Source organism: Hyla sarda, unplaced genomic scaffold (assembly GCF_029499605.1).
Source record: "Hyla sarda isolate aHylSar1 unplaced genomic scaffold, aHylSar1.hap1 scaffold_2522, whole genome shotgun sequence".
Lineage (NCBI taxonomy): Eukaryota > Metazoa > Chordata > Amphibia > Anura > Hylidae > Hyla > Hyla sarda.
In genome coordinates, this window is record NW_026609210.1 from 16753 (window position 1) to 29140 (window position 12388).

The 12388-nt window shown below is 46.5% G+C and overlaps 6 non-coding genes across 6 annotated transcripts; all 6 read right to left on the reverse strand.

Annotated features, from left to right (window-relative positions):
* Window positions 1–222: 222 nt before the first annotated feature.
* Window positions 223–413, reverse strand: LOC130323661 (U2 spliceosomal RNA). The gene has a single exon (XR_008868891.1). It is a non-coding gene; the product is annotated as a U2 spliceosomal RNA (small nuclear RNA).
* A 2085-nt stretch (window positions 414–2498) lies between these two features.
* LOC130323662 (U2 spliceosomal RNA) lies at window positions 2499–2689 on the reverse strand. Its single transcript, XR_008868892.1, has one exon. It is a non-coding gene; the product is annotated as a U2 spliceosomal RNA (small nuclear RNA).
* Window positions 2690–4768: 2079 nt separating this feature from the next.
* On the reverse strand, window positions 4769–4959 carry LOC130323663 (U2 spliceosomal RNA). The gene has a single exon (XR_008868893.1). It is a non-coding gene; the product is annotated as a U2 spliceosomal RNA (small nuclear RNA).
* Window positions 4960–7056: 2097 nt separating this feature from the next.
* On the reverse strand, window positions 7057–7247 carry LOC130323665 (U2 spliceosomal RNA). The gene has a single exon (XR_008868894.1). It is a non-coding gene; the product is annotated as a U2 spliceosomal RNA (small nuclear RNA).
* A 2083-nt stretch (window positions 7248–9330) lies between these two features.
* LOC130323666 (U2 spliceosomal RNA) lies at window positions 9331–9521 on the reverse strand. Its single transcript, XR_008868895.1, has one exon. It is a non-coding gene; the product is annotated as a U2 spliceosomal RNA (small nuclear RNA).
* A 2087-nt stretch (window positions 9522–11608) lies between these two features.
* LOC130323667 (U2 spliceosomal RNA) lies at window positions 11609–11799 on the reverse strand. Its single transcript, XR_008868896.1, has one exon. It is a non-coding gene; the product is annotated as a U2 spliceosomal RNA (small nuclear RNA).
* Between the last annotated feature and the right edge of the window lie 589 nt (window positions 11800–12388).

Here is a 12388-nt window from a genome sequence, read left to right on the forward strand (position 1 = left end):
ATCCAATTAAGGAGGCCATTTAGTCAGCAGCAGCAGAAGTCCTGTGCCTGGACGCTCCAACAGGGGCCAGACACAAGCAGAAGCAGAAGCAGCAGAAGCAGCAGCAGCACCACCTTTTGTTTTTTGGCTGCAGCAGCAGCAAGGCCCACAGGGCTGGCTAGCTGGCTAGCCAGCAAGCAGGTAGCAATGAAAGTAGGAATCTTTCTTTTTAACCCTGTAAGGGGGTGGTGCACTGTACCCGAAGATACTGCCATATCGGGTCAATGCATAGGGCGACGGAAGCAAGCTTCGAAATCGGCCCCCGTTCTCAAAAATCCATTTAATATATGGTCCCCAGATAGGGGACGTATCAGATATTAAACTGATAAGAACAGATACTACACTTGATCTTAGCCAAAAGGCCGAGAAGCGATAACCGTGAAAGGGGCGGGCCCAACAAGGTCCCCTTCATGGGCACTATCACTGCTTGCTGTCAGGGAGGCTGCCAGACAATTTTCCATGCACACTCTGGGCTGGGGGGCAGTCAACCACCAGTACACACAGCAGAACCTAAACCCATACCATTATTGCTAAGCAGCAAGACAGGGGCCCATTGCACTCCCACGGGGCCTTTTTAAATGCAATCCATAACCCGGATTTGCCAGGAACCCTTCTTACTCCTCCTACTTGCATGTGACACTGGGCTTAGGATCTGCATAGGAAACACACACACAAGCACACACCTACCTTTGTTGCCTGCAGATGCCTCCTTGGCTGTCCCCAAACGGTATCAAACCAACACCCACGGGAAGCTGTAAGCATAGAGGACATGCCTGCACCCCATTGGACTTACCTGTGTGGGTTAAATCCGGGTTATTTGACAACCTATGGCGGTGATGGTTCTGCTCAGGCAGAGCAGTGCTGATGCTCCTCATAAAGCTGTCGCTGCTGTGAAGGTTCTAGGTGACATCACAAATCCCTTTGGTTACATACACAACAAAGCTGGGTTGTTGTTGTTTACACTCTGCAAGGCCTGTGGAAGTGAGTGACATCATAGCACTGTAGTTCTGAGGGTTCAAGATGGATGCAACAATCTCCTGTTGCTTCTATGAAGGCCGTAATAGACGACATCACCAAACAGCTCCATAGTCACATACACAGCAAAGGAGAGATGTTGTTTACACCTAGTGATGTCAGTGGTATTGAGTGACATCACAGCACAGTGCTAAGGCTCCTGGGCCTGGACACAGCAGCGGCTGCAATATCTCAACGGAGAATACGTTTATATTTATGTGTGTGTGTGCGCATATATATATATATATATATATATATATATATATATATATATATTTCTCCGCCGAAATCACTTTTAAACCCATTTCCACCTTTTTTTCCCTTCTCCTCCTCTTACTTTTTTTTCACGTTTTTTTACGTTTTTCTCCTTTTCGCCTCTTTTCTGGGCGTATTATTCTTCTTTTTCTTCTTTTTTTTCGTCTAATGCATACCCCATCAGTGCAGCAATGCTTATTCAATACCGCCAGCAGATGGAGACACTGGGGGATAATTTTCTAAGGATTTATACTGATTTTTCCTGTCTGAATTTGTCGCACAGAAAGTTGCAGGCCAAATATGTGTGACATTTCTGCGACTTTAGCTTCTAGAGCATTTTTACAACATTATACATAGGTGCTGAATACATAAAAAGCGACTGTTCAGCGACAGACAAGTCGCATCGGCTGAAAGTAGGCCAGAATGTCAGTCCATGTTGGAGCAGGTTTAGATACAGTCTAAAGCATAGATCTCAAAGTCTGTGCACAGAATTTAGCAAGGGCCTCGCACCTTCTGATGCATCAGGTAGGTGCACAATAGCATAGCCTAACCCTCTGTACTTTGGTCTATATTGATGCGGGACATAGACAGCCAGCTGATGACCAATCCATTAGTGCAATGGATGGCTGGAAGCATTTGTCTTTGCCTTTGCAATACCACAGAAGCAATGCATGGTCAATGTACAGCAATGACACACCTGTGTGAACAGCCAGGAGACCCCCCCCCCATGTTATGTTACATAGTTACATAGTTAGTACGGTCGAAAAAAGACATATGTCCATCACGTTCAACCAGGGAATTAAGGGGTAGGGGTGTGGCGCGATATTGGGGAAGGGATGAGATTTTATATTTCTTCATAAGCATTAATCTTATTTTGTCAATTAGGAACATTCAGCACCCACCCGCTATCAAGGCAGCTGCCTATCATGTCATGCCCTACCTGCACAGGTGTGCTGGCTACTCAAATGATCCAATTAAGGAGGCCATTTAGTCAGCAGCAGCAGAAGTCCTGTGCCTGGACGCTCCAACAGGGGCCAGACACAAGCAGAAGCAGAAGCAGCAGAAGCAGCAGCAGCACCACCTTTTGTTTTTTGGCTGCAGCAGCAGCAAGGCCCACAGGGCTGGCTAGCTGGCTAGCCAGCAAGCAGGTAGCAATGAAAGTAGGAATCTTTCTTTTTAACCCTGTAAGGGGGTGGTGCACTGTACCCGAAGATACTGCCATATCGGGTCAATGCATAGGGCGACGGAAGCAAGCTTCGAAATCGGCCCCCGTTCTCAAAAATCCATTTAATATATGGTCCCCAGATAGGGGACGTATCAGATATTAAACTGATAAGAACAGATACTACACTTGATCTTAGCCAAAAGGCCGAGAAGCGATAACCGTGAAAGGGGCGGGCCCAACAAGGTCCCCTTCATGGGCACTATCACTGCTTGCTGTCAGGGAGGCTGCCAGACAATTTTCCATGCACACTCTGGGCTGGGGGGCAGTCAACCACCAGTACACACAGCAGAACCTAAACCCATACCATTATTGCTAAGCAGCAAGACAGGGGCCCATTGCACTCCCACGGGGCCTTTTTAAATGCAATCCATAACCCGGATTTGCCAGGAACCCTTCTTACTCCTCCTACTTGCATGTGACACTGGGCTTAGGATCTGCATAGGAAACACACACACAAGCACACACCTACCTTTGTTGCCTGCAGATGCCTCCTTGGCTGTCCCCAAACGGTATCAAACCAACACCCACGGGAAGCTGTAAGCATAGAGGACATGCCTGCACCCCATTGGACTTACCTGTGTGGGTTAAATCCGGGTTATTTGACAACCTATGGCGGTGATGGTTCTGCTCAGGCAGAGCAGTGCTGATGCTCCTCATAAAGCTGTCGCTGCTGTGAAGGTTCTAGGTGACATCACAAATCCCTTTGGTTACATACACAACAAAGCTGGGTTGTTGTTGTTTACACTCTGCAAGGCCTGTGGAAGTGAGTGACATCATAGAACTGTAGTTCTGAGGGTTCAAGATGGATGCAACAATCTCCTGTTGCTTCTATGAAGGCCGTAATAGACGACATCACCAAACAGCTCCATAGTCACATACACAGCAAAGGAGAGATGTTGTTTACACCTAGTGATGTCAGTGGTATTGAGTGACATCACAGCACAGTGCTAAGGCTCCTGGGCCTGGACACAGCAGCGGCTGCAATATCTCAACGGAGAATACGTTTATATCTATGTGTGTGTGTGCGCATATATATATATATATATATATATATATATATATATATTTCTCCGCCGAAATCACTTTTAAACCCATTTCCACCTTTTTTTCCCTTCTCCTCCTCTTACTTTTTTTTCACGTTTTTTTACGTTTTTCTCCTTTTCGCCTCTTTTCTGGGCGTATTATTCTTCTTTTTCTTCTTTTTTTTCGTCTAATGCATACCCCATCAGTGCAGCAATGCTTATTCAATACCGCCAGCAGATGGAGACACTGGGGGATAATTTTCTAAGGATTTATACTGATTTTTCCTGTCTGAATTTGTCGCACAGAAAGTTGCAGGCCAAATATGTGTGACATTTCTGCGACTTTAGCTTCTAGAGCATTTTTACAACATTATACATAGGTGCTGAATACATAAAAAGCGACTGTTCAGCGACAGACAAGTCGCATCGGCTGAAAGTAGGCCAGAATGTCAGTCCATGTTGGAGCAGGTTTAGATACAGTCTAAAGCATAGATCTCAAAGTCTGTGCACAGAATTTAGCAAGGGCCTCGCACCTTCTGATGCATCAGGTAGGTGCACAATAGCATAGCCTAACCCTCTGTACTTTGGTCTATATTGATGCGGGACATAGACAGCCAGCTGATGACCAATCCATTAGTGCAATGGATGGCTGGAAGCATTTGTCTTTGCCTTTGCAATACCACAGAAGCAATGCATGGTCAATGTACAGCAATGACACACCTGTGTGAACAGCCAGGAGACCCCCCCCCCATGTTATGTTACATAGTTACATAGTTAGTACGGTCGAAAAAAGACATATGTCCATCACGTTCAACCAGGGAATTAAGGGGTAGGGGTGTGGCGCGATATTGGGGAAGGGATGAGATTTTATATTTCTTCATAAGCATTAATCTTATTTTGTCAATTAGGAACATTCAGCACCCACCCGCTATCAAGGCAGCTGCCTATCATGTCATGCCCTACCTGCACAGGTGTGCTGGCTACTCAAATGATCCAATTAAGGAGGCCATTTAGTCAGCAGCAGCAGAAGTCCTGTGCCTGGACGCTCCAACAGGGGCCAGACACAAGCAGAAGCAGAAGCAGCAGAAGCAGCAGCAGCACCACCTTTTGTTTTTTGGCTGCAGCAGCAGCAAGGCCCACAGGGCTGGCTAGCTGGCTAGCCAGCAAGCAGGTAGCAATGAAAGTAGGAATCTTTCTTTTTAACCCTGTAAGGGGGTGGTGCACTGTACCCGAAGATACTGCCATATCGGGTCAATGCATAGGGCGACGGAAGCAAGCTTCGAAATCGGCCCCCGTTCTCAAAAATCCATTTAATATATGGTCCCCAGATAGGGGACGTATCAGATATTAAACTGATAAGAACAGATACTACACTTGATCTTAGCCAAAAGGCCGAGAAGCGATAACCGTGAAAGGGGCGGGCCCAACAAGGTCCCCTTCATGGGCACTATCACTGCTTGCTGTCAGGGAGGCTGCCAGACAATTTTCCATGCACACTCTGGGCTGGGGGGCAGTCAACCACCAGTACACACAGCAGAACCTAAACCCATACCATTATTGCTAAGCAGCAAGACAGGGGCCCATTGCACTCCCACGGGGCCTTTTTAAATGCAATCCATAACCCGGATTTGCCAGGAACCCTTCTTACTCCTCCTACTTGCATGTGACACTGGGCTTAGGATCTGCATAGGAAACACACACACAAGCACACACCTACCTTTGTTGCCTGCAGATGCCTCCTTGGCTGTCCCCAAACGGTATCAAACCAACACCCACGGGAAGCTGTAAGCATAGAGGACATGCCTGCACCCCATTGGACTTACCTGTGTGGGTTAAATCCGGGTTATTTGACAACCTATGGCGGTGATGGTTCTGCTCAGGCAGAGCAGTGCTGATGCTCCTCATAAAGCTGTCGCTGCTGTGAAGGTTCTAGGTGACATCACAAATCCCTTTGGTTACATACACAACAAAGCTGGGTTGTTGTTGTTTACACTCTGCAAGGCCTGTGGAAGTGAGTGACATCATAGCACTGTAGTTCTGAGGGTTCAAGATGGATGCAACAATCTCCTGTTGCTTCTATGAAGGCCGTAATAGACGACATCACCAAACAGCTCCATAGTCACATACACAGCAAAGGAGAGATGTTGTTTACACCTAGTGATGTCAGTGGTATTGAGTGACATCACAGCACAGTGCTAAGGCTCCTGGGCCTGGACACAGCAGCGGCTGCAATATCTCAACGGAGAATACGTTTATATATATGTGTGTGTGTGCGCGTATATATATATATATATATATATATATATATATATATATATATATATATATATATTTCTCCGCCGAAATCACTTTTAAACCCATTTCCACCTTTTTTTCCCTTCTCCTCCTCTTACTTTTTTTTCACGTTTTTTTACGTTTTTCTCCTTTTCGCCTCTTTTCTGGGCGTATTATTCTTCTTTTTCTTCTTTTTTTTCGTCTAATGCATACCCCATCAGTGCAGCAATGCTTATTCAATACCGCCAGCAGATGGAGACACTGGGGGATAATTTTCTAAGGATTTATACTGATTTTTCCTGTCTGAATTTGTCGCACAGAAAGTTGCAGGCCAAATATGTGTGACATTTCTGCGACTTTAGCTTCTAGAGCATTTTTACAACATTATACATAGGTGCTGAATACATAAAAAGCGACTGTTCAGCGACAGACAAGTCGCATCGGCTGAAAGTAGGCCAGAATGTCAGTCCATGTTGGAGCAGGTTTAGATACAGTCTAAAGCATAGATCTCAAAGTCTGTGCACAGAATTTAGCAAGGGCCTCGCACCTTCTGATGCATCAGGTAGGTGCACAATAGCATAGCCTAACCCTCTGTACTTTGGTCTATATTGATGCGGGACATAGACAGCCAGCTGATGACCAATCCATTAGTGCAATGGATGGCTGGAAGCATTTGTCTTTGCCTTTGCAATACCACAGAAGCAATGCATGGTCAATGTACAGCAATGACACACCTGTGTGAACAGCCAGGAGACCCCCCCCCCATGTTATGTTACATAGTTACATAGTTAGTACGGTCGAAAAAAGACATATGTCCATCACGTTCAACCAGGGAATTAAGAGGTAGGGGTGTGGCGCGATATTGGGGAAGGGATGAGATTTTATATTTCTTCATAAGCATTAATCTTATTTTGTCAATTAGGAACATTCAGCACCCACCCGCTATCAAGGCAGCTGCCTATCATGTCATGCCCTACCTGCACAGGTGTGCTGGCTACTCAAATGATCCAATTAAGGAGGCCATTTAGTCAGCAGCAGCAGAAGTCCTGTGCCTGGACGCTCCAACAGGGGCCAGACACAAGCAGAAGCAGAAGCAGCAGAAGCAGCAGCAGCACCACCTTTTGTTTTTTGGCTGCAGCAGCAGCAAGGCCCACAGGGCTGGCTAGCTGGCTAGCCAGCAAGCAGGTAGCAATGAAAGTAGGAATCTTTCTTTTTAACCCTGTAAGGGGGTGGTGCACTGTACCCGAAGATACTGCCATATCGGGTCAATGCATAGGGCGACGGAAGCAAGCTTCGAAATCGGCCCCCGTTCTCAAAAATCCATTTAATATATGGTCCCCAGATAGGGGACGTATCAGATATTAAACTGATAAGAACAGATACTACACTTGATCTTAGCCAAAAGGCCGAGAAGCGATAACCGTGAAAGGGGCGGGCCCAACAAGGTCCCCTTCATGGGCACTATCACTGCTTGCTGTCAGGGAGGCTGCCAGACAATTTTCCATGCACACTCTGGGCTGGGGGGCAGTCAACCACCAGTACACACAGCAGAACCTAAACCCATACCATTATTGCTAAGCAGCAAGACAGGGGCCCATTGCACTCCCACGGGGCCTTTTTAAATGCAATCCATAACCCGGATTTGCCAGGAACCCTTCTTACTCCTCCTACTTGCATGTGACACTGGGCTTAGGATCTGCATAGGAAACACACACACAAGCACACACCTACCTTTGTTGCCTGCAGATGCCTCCTTGGCTGTCCCCAAACGGTATCAAACCAACACCCACGGGAAGCTGTAAGCATAGAGGACATGCCTGCACCCCATTGGACTTACCTGTGTGGGTTAAATCCGGGTTATTTGACAACCTATGGCGGTGATGGTTCTGCTCAGGCAGAGCAGTGCTGATGCTCCTCATAAAGCTGTCGCTGCTGTGAAGGTTCTAGGTGACATCACAAATCCCTTTGGTTACATACACAACAAAGCTGGGTTGTTGTTGTTTACACTCTGCAAGGCCTGTGGAAGTGAGTGACATCATAGCACTGTAGTTCTGAGGGTTCAAGATGGATGCAACAATCTCCTGTTGCTTCTATGAAGGCCGTAATAGACGACATCACCAAACAGCTCCATAGTCACATACACAGCAAAGGAGAGATGTTGTTTACACCTAGTGATGTCAGTGGTATTGAGTGACATCACAGCACAGTGCTAAGGCTCCTGGGCCTGGACACAGCAGCGGCTGCAATATCTCAACGGAGAATACGTTTATATCTATGTGTGTGTGTGCGCATATATATATATATATATATATATATATATATATATATATATTTCTCCGCCGAAATCACTTTTAAACCCATTTCCACCTTTTTTTCCCTTCTCCTCCTCTTACTTTTTTTTCACGTTTTTTTACGTTTTTCTCCTTTTCGCCTCTTTTCTGGGCGTATTATTCTTCTTTTTCTTCTTTTTTTTCGTCTAATGCATACCCCATCAGTGCAGCAATGCTTATTCAATACCGCCAGCAGATGGAGACACTGGGGGATAATTTTCTAAGGATTTATACTGATTTTTCCTGTCTGAATTTGTCGCACAGAAAGTTGCAGGCCAAATATGTGTGACATTTCTGCGACTTTAGCTTCTAGAGCATTTTTACAACATTATACATAGGTGCTGAATACATAAAAAGCGACTGTTCAGCGACAGACAAGTCGCATCGGCTGAAAGTAGGCCAGAATGTCAGTCCATGTTGGAGCAGGTTTAGATACAGTCTAAAGCATAGATCTCAAAGTCTGTGCACAGAATTTAGCAAGGGCCTCGCACCTTCTGATGCATCAGGTAGGTGCACAATAGCATAGCCTAACCCTCTGTACTTTGGTCTATATTGATGCGGGACATAGACAGCCAGCTGATGACCAATCCATTAGTGCAATGGATGGCTGGAAGCATTTGTCTTTGCCTTTGCAATACCACAGAAGCAATGCATGGTCAATGTACAGCAATGACACACCTGTGTGAACAGCCAGGAGACCCCCCCCCCATGTTATGTTACATAGTTACATAGTTAGTACGGTCGAAAAAAGACATATGTCCATCACGTTCAACCAGGGAATTAAGGGGTAGGGGTGTGGCGCGATATTGGGGAAGGGATGAGATTTTATATTTCTTCATAAGCATTAATCTTATTTTGTCAATTAGGAACATTCAGCACCCACCCGCTATCAAGGCAGCTGCCTATCATGTCATGCCCTACCTGCACAGGTGTGCTGGCTACTCAAATGATCCAATTAAGGAGGCCATTTAGTCAGCAGCAGCAGAAGTCCTGTGCCTGGACGCTCCAACAGGGGCCAGACACAAGCAGAAGCAGAAGCAGCAGAAGCAGCAGCAGCACCACCTTTTGTTTTTTGGCTGCAGCAGCAGCAAGGCCCACAGGGCTGGCTAGCTGGCTAGCCAGCAAGCAGGTAGCAATGAAAGTAGGAATCTTTCTTTTTAACCCTGTAAGGGGGTGGTGCACTGTACCCGAAGATACTGCCATATCGGGTCAATGCATAGGGCGACGGAAGCAAGCTTCGAAATCGGCCCCCGTTCTCAAAAATCCATTTAATATATGGTCCCCAGATAGGGGACGTATCAGATATTAAACTGATAAGAACAGATACTACACTTGATCTTAGCCAAAAGGCCGAGAAGCGATAACCGTGAAAGGGGCGGGCCCAACAAGGTCCCCTTCATGGGCACTATCACTGCTTGCTGTCAGGGAGGCTGCCAGACAATTTTCCATGCACACTCTGGGCTGGGGGGCAGTCAACCACCAGTACACACAGCAGAACCTAAACCCATACCATTATTGCTAAGCAGCAAGACAGGGGCCCATTGCACTCCCACGGGGCCTTTTTAAATGCAATCCATAACCCGGATTTGCCAGGAACCCTTCTTACTCCTCCTACTTGCATGTGACACTGGGCTTAGGATCTGCATAGGAAACACACACACAAGCACACACCTACCTTTGTTGCCTGCAGATGCCTCCTTGGCTGTCCCCAAACGGTATCAAACCAACACCCACGGGAAGCTGTAAGCATAGAGGACATGCCTGCACCCCATTGGACTTACCTGTGTGGGTTAAATCCGGGTTATTTGACAACCTATGGCGGTGATGGTTCTGCTCAGGCAGAGCAGTGCTGATGCTCCTCATAAAGCTGTCGCTGCTGTGAAGGTTCTAGGTGACATCACAAATCCCTTTGGTTACATACACAACAAAGCTGGGTTGTTGTTGTTTACACTCTGCAAGGCCTGTGGAAGTGAGTGACATCATAGCACTGTAGTTCTGAGGGTTCAAGATGGATGCAACAATCTCCTGTTGCTTCTATGAAGGCCGTAATAGACGACATCACCAAACAGCTCCATAGTCACATACACAGCAAAGGAGAGATGTTGTTTACACCTAGTGATGTCAGTGGTATTGAGTGACATCACAGCACAGTGCTAAGGCTCCTGGGCCTGGACACAGCAGCGGCTGCAATATCTCAACGGAGAATACGTTTATATCTATGTGTGTGTGTGCGCATATATATATATATATATATATATATATATATATATATATATATATTTCTCCGCCGAAATCACTTTTAAACCCATTTCCACCTTTTTTTCCCTTCTCCTCCTCTTACTTTTTTTTCACGTTTTTTTACGTTTTTCTCCTTTTCGCCTCTTTTCTGGGCGTATTATTCTTCTTTTTCTTCTTTTTTTTCGTCTAATGCATACCCCATCAGTGCAGCAATGCTTATTCAATACCGCCAGCAGATGGAGACACTGGGGGATAATTTTCTAAGGATTTATACTGATTTTTCCTGTCTGAATTTGTCGCACAGAAAGTTGCAGGCCAAATATGTGTGACATTTCTGCGACTTTAGCTTCTAGAGCATTTTTACAACATTATACATAGGTGCTGAATACATAAAAAGCGACTGTTCAGCGACAGACAAGTCGCATCGGCTGAAAGTAGGCCAGAATGTCAGTCCATGTTGGAGCAGGTTTAGATACAGTCTAAAGCATAGATCTCAAAGTCTGTGCACAGAATTTAGCAAGGGCCTCGCACCTTCTGATGCATCAGGTAGGTGCACAATAGCATAGCCTAACCCTCTGTACTTTGGTCTATATTGATGCGGGACATAGACAGCCAGCTGATGACCAATCCATTAGTGCAATGGATGGCTGGAAGCATTTGTCTTTGCCTTTGCAATACCACAGAAGCAATGCATGGTCAATGTACAGCAATGACACACCTGTGTGAACAGCCAGGAGACCCCCCCCCCATGTTATGTTACATAGTTACATAGTTAGTACGGTCGAAAAAAGACATATGTCCATCACGTTCAACCAGGGAATTAAGGGGTAGGGGTGTGGCGCGATATTGGGGAAGGGATGAGATTTTATATTTCTTCATAAGCATTAATCTTATTTTGTCAATTAGGAACATTCAGCACCCACCCGCTATCAAGGCAGCTGCCTATCATGTCATGCCCTACCTGCACAGGTGTGCTGGCTACTCAAATGATCCAATTAAGGAGGCCATTTAGTCAGCAGCAGCAGAAGTCCTGTGCCTGGACGCTCCAACAGGGGCCAGACACAAGCAGAAGCAGAAGCAGCAGAAGCAGCAGCAGCACCACCTTTTGTTTTTTGGCTGCAGCAGCAGCAAGGCCCACAGGGCTGGCTAGCTGGCTAGCCAGCAAGCAGGTAGCAATGAAAGTAGGAATCTTTCTTTTTAACCCTGTAAGGGGGTGGTGCACTGTACCCGAAGATACTGCCATATCGGGTCAATGCATAGGGCGACGGAAGCAAGCTTCGAAATCGGCCCCCGTTCTCAAAAATCCATTTAATATATGGTCCCCAGATAGGGGACGTATCAGATATTAAACTGATAAGAACAGATACTACACTTGATCTTAGCCAAAAGGCCGAGAAGCGATAACCGTGAAAGGGGCGGGCCCAACAAGGTCCCCTTCATGGGCACTATCACTGCTTGCTGTCAGGGAGGCTGCCAGACAATTTTCCATGCACACTCTGGGCTGGGGGGCAGTCAACCACCAGTACACACAGCAGAACCTAAACCCATACCATTATTGCTAAGCAGCAAGACAGGGGCCCATTGCACTCCCACGGGGCCTTTTTAAATGCAATCCATAACCCGGATTTGCCAGGAACCCTTCTTACTCCTCCTACTTGCATGTGACACTGGGCTTAGGATCTGCATAGGAAACACACACACAAGCACACACCTACCTTTGTTGCCTGCAGATGCCTCCTTGGCTGTCCCCAAACGGTATCAAACCAACACCCACGGGAAGCTGTAAGCATAGAGGACATGCCTGCACCCCATTGGACTTACCTGTGTGGGTTAAATCCGGGTTATTTGACAACCTATGGCGGTGATGGTTCTGCTCAGGCAGAGCAGTGCTGATGCTCCTCATAAAGCTGTCGCTGCTGTGAAGGTTCTAGGTGACATCACAAATCCCTTTGGTTACATACACAACAAAGCTGGGTTGTTGTTGTTTACAC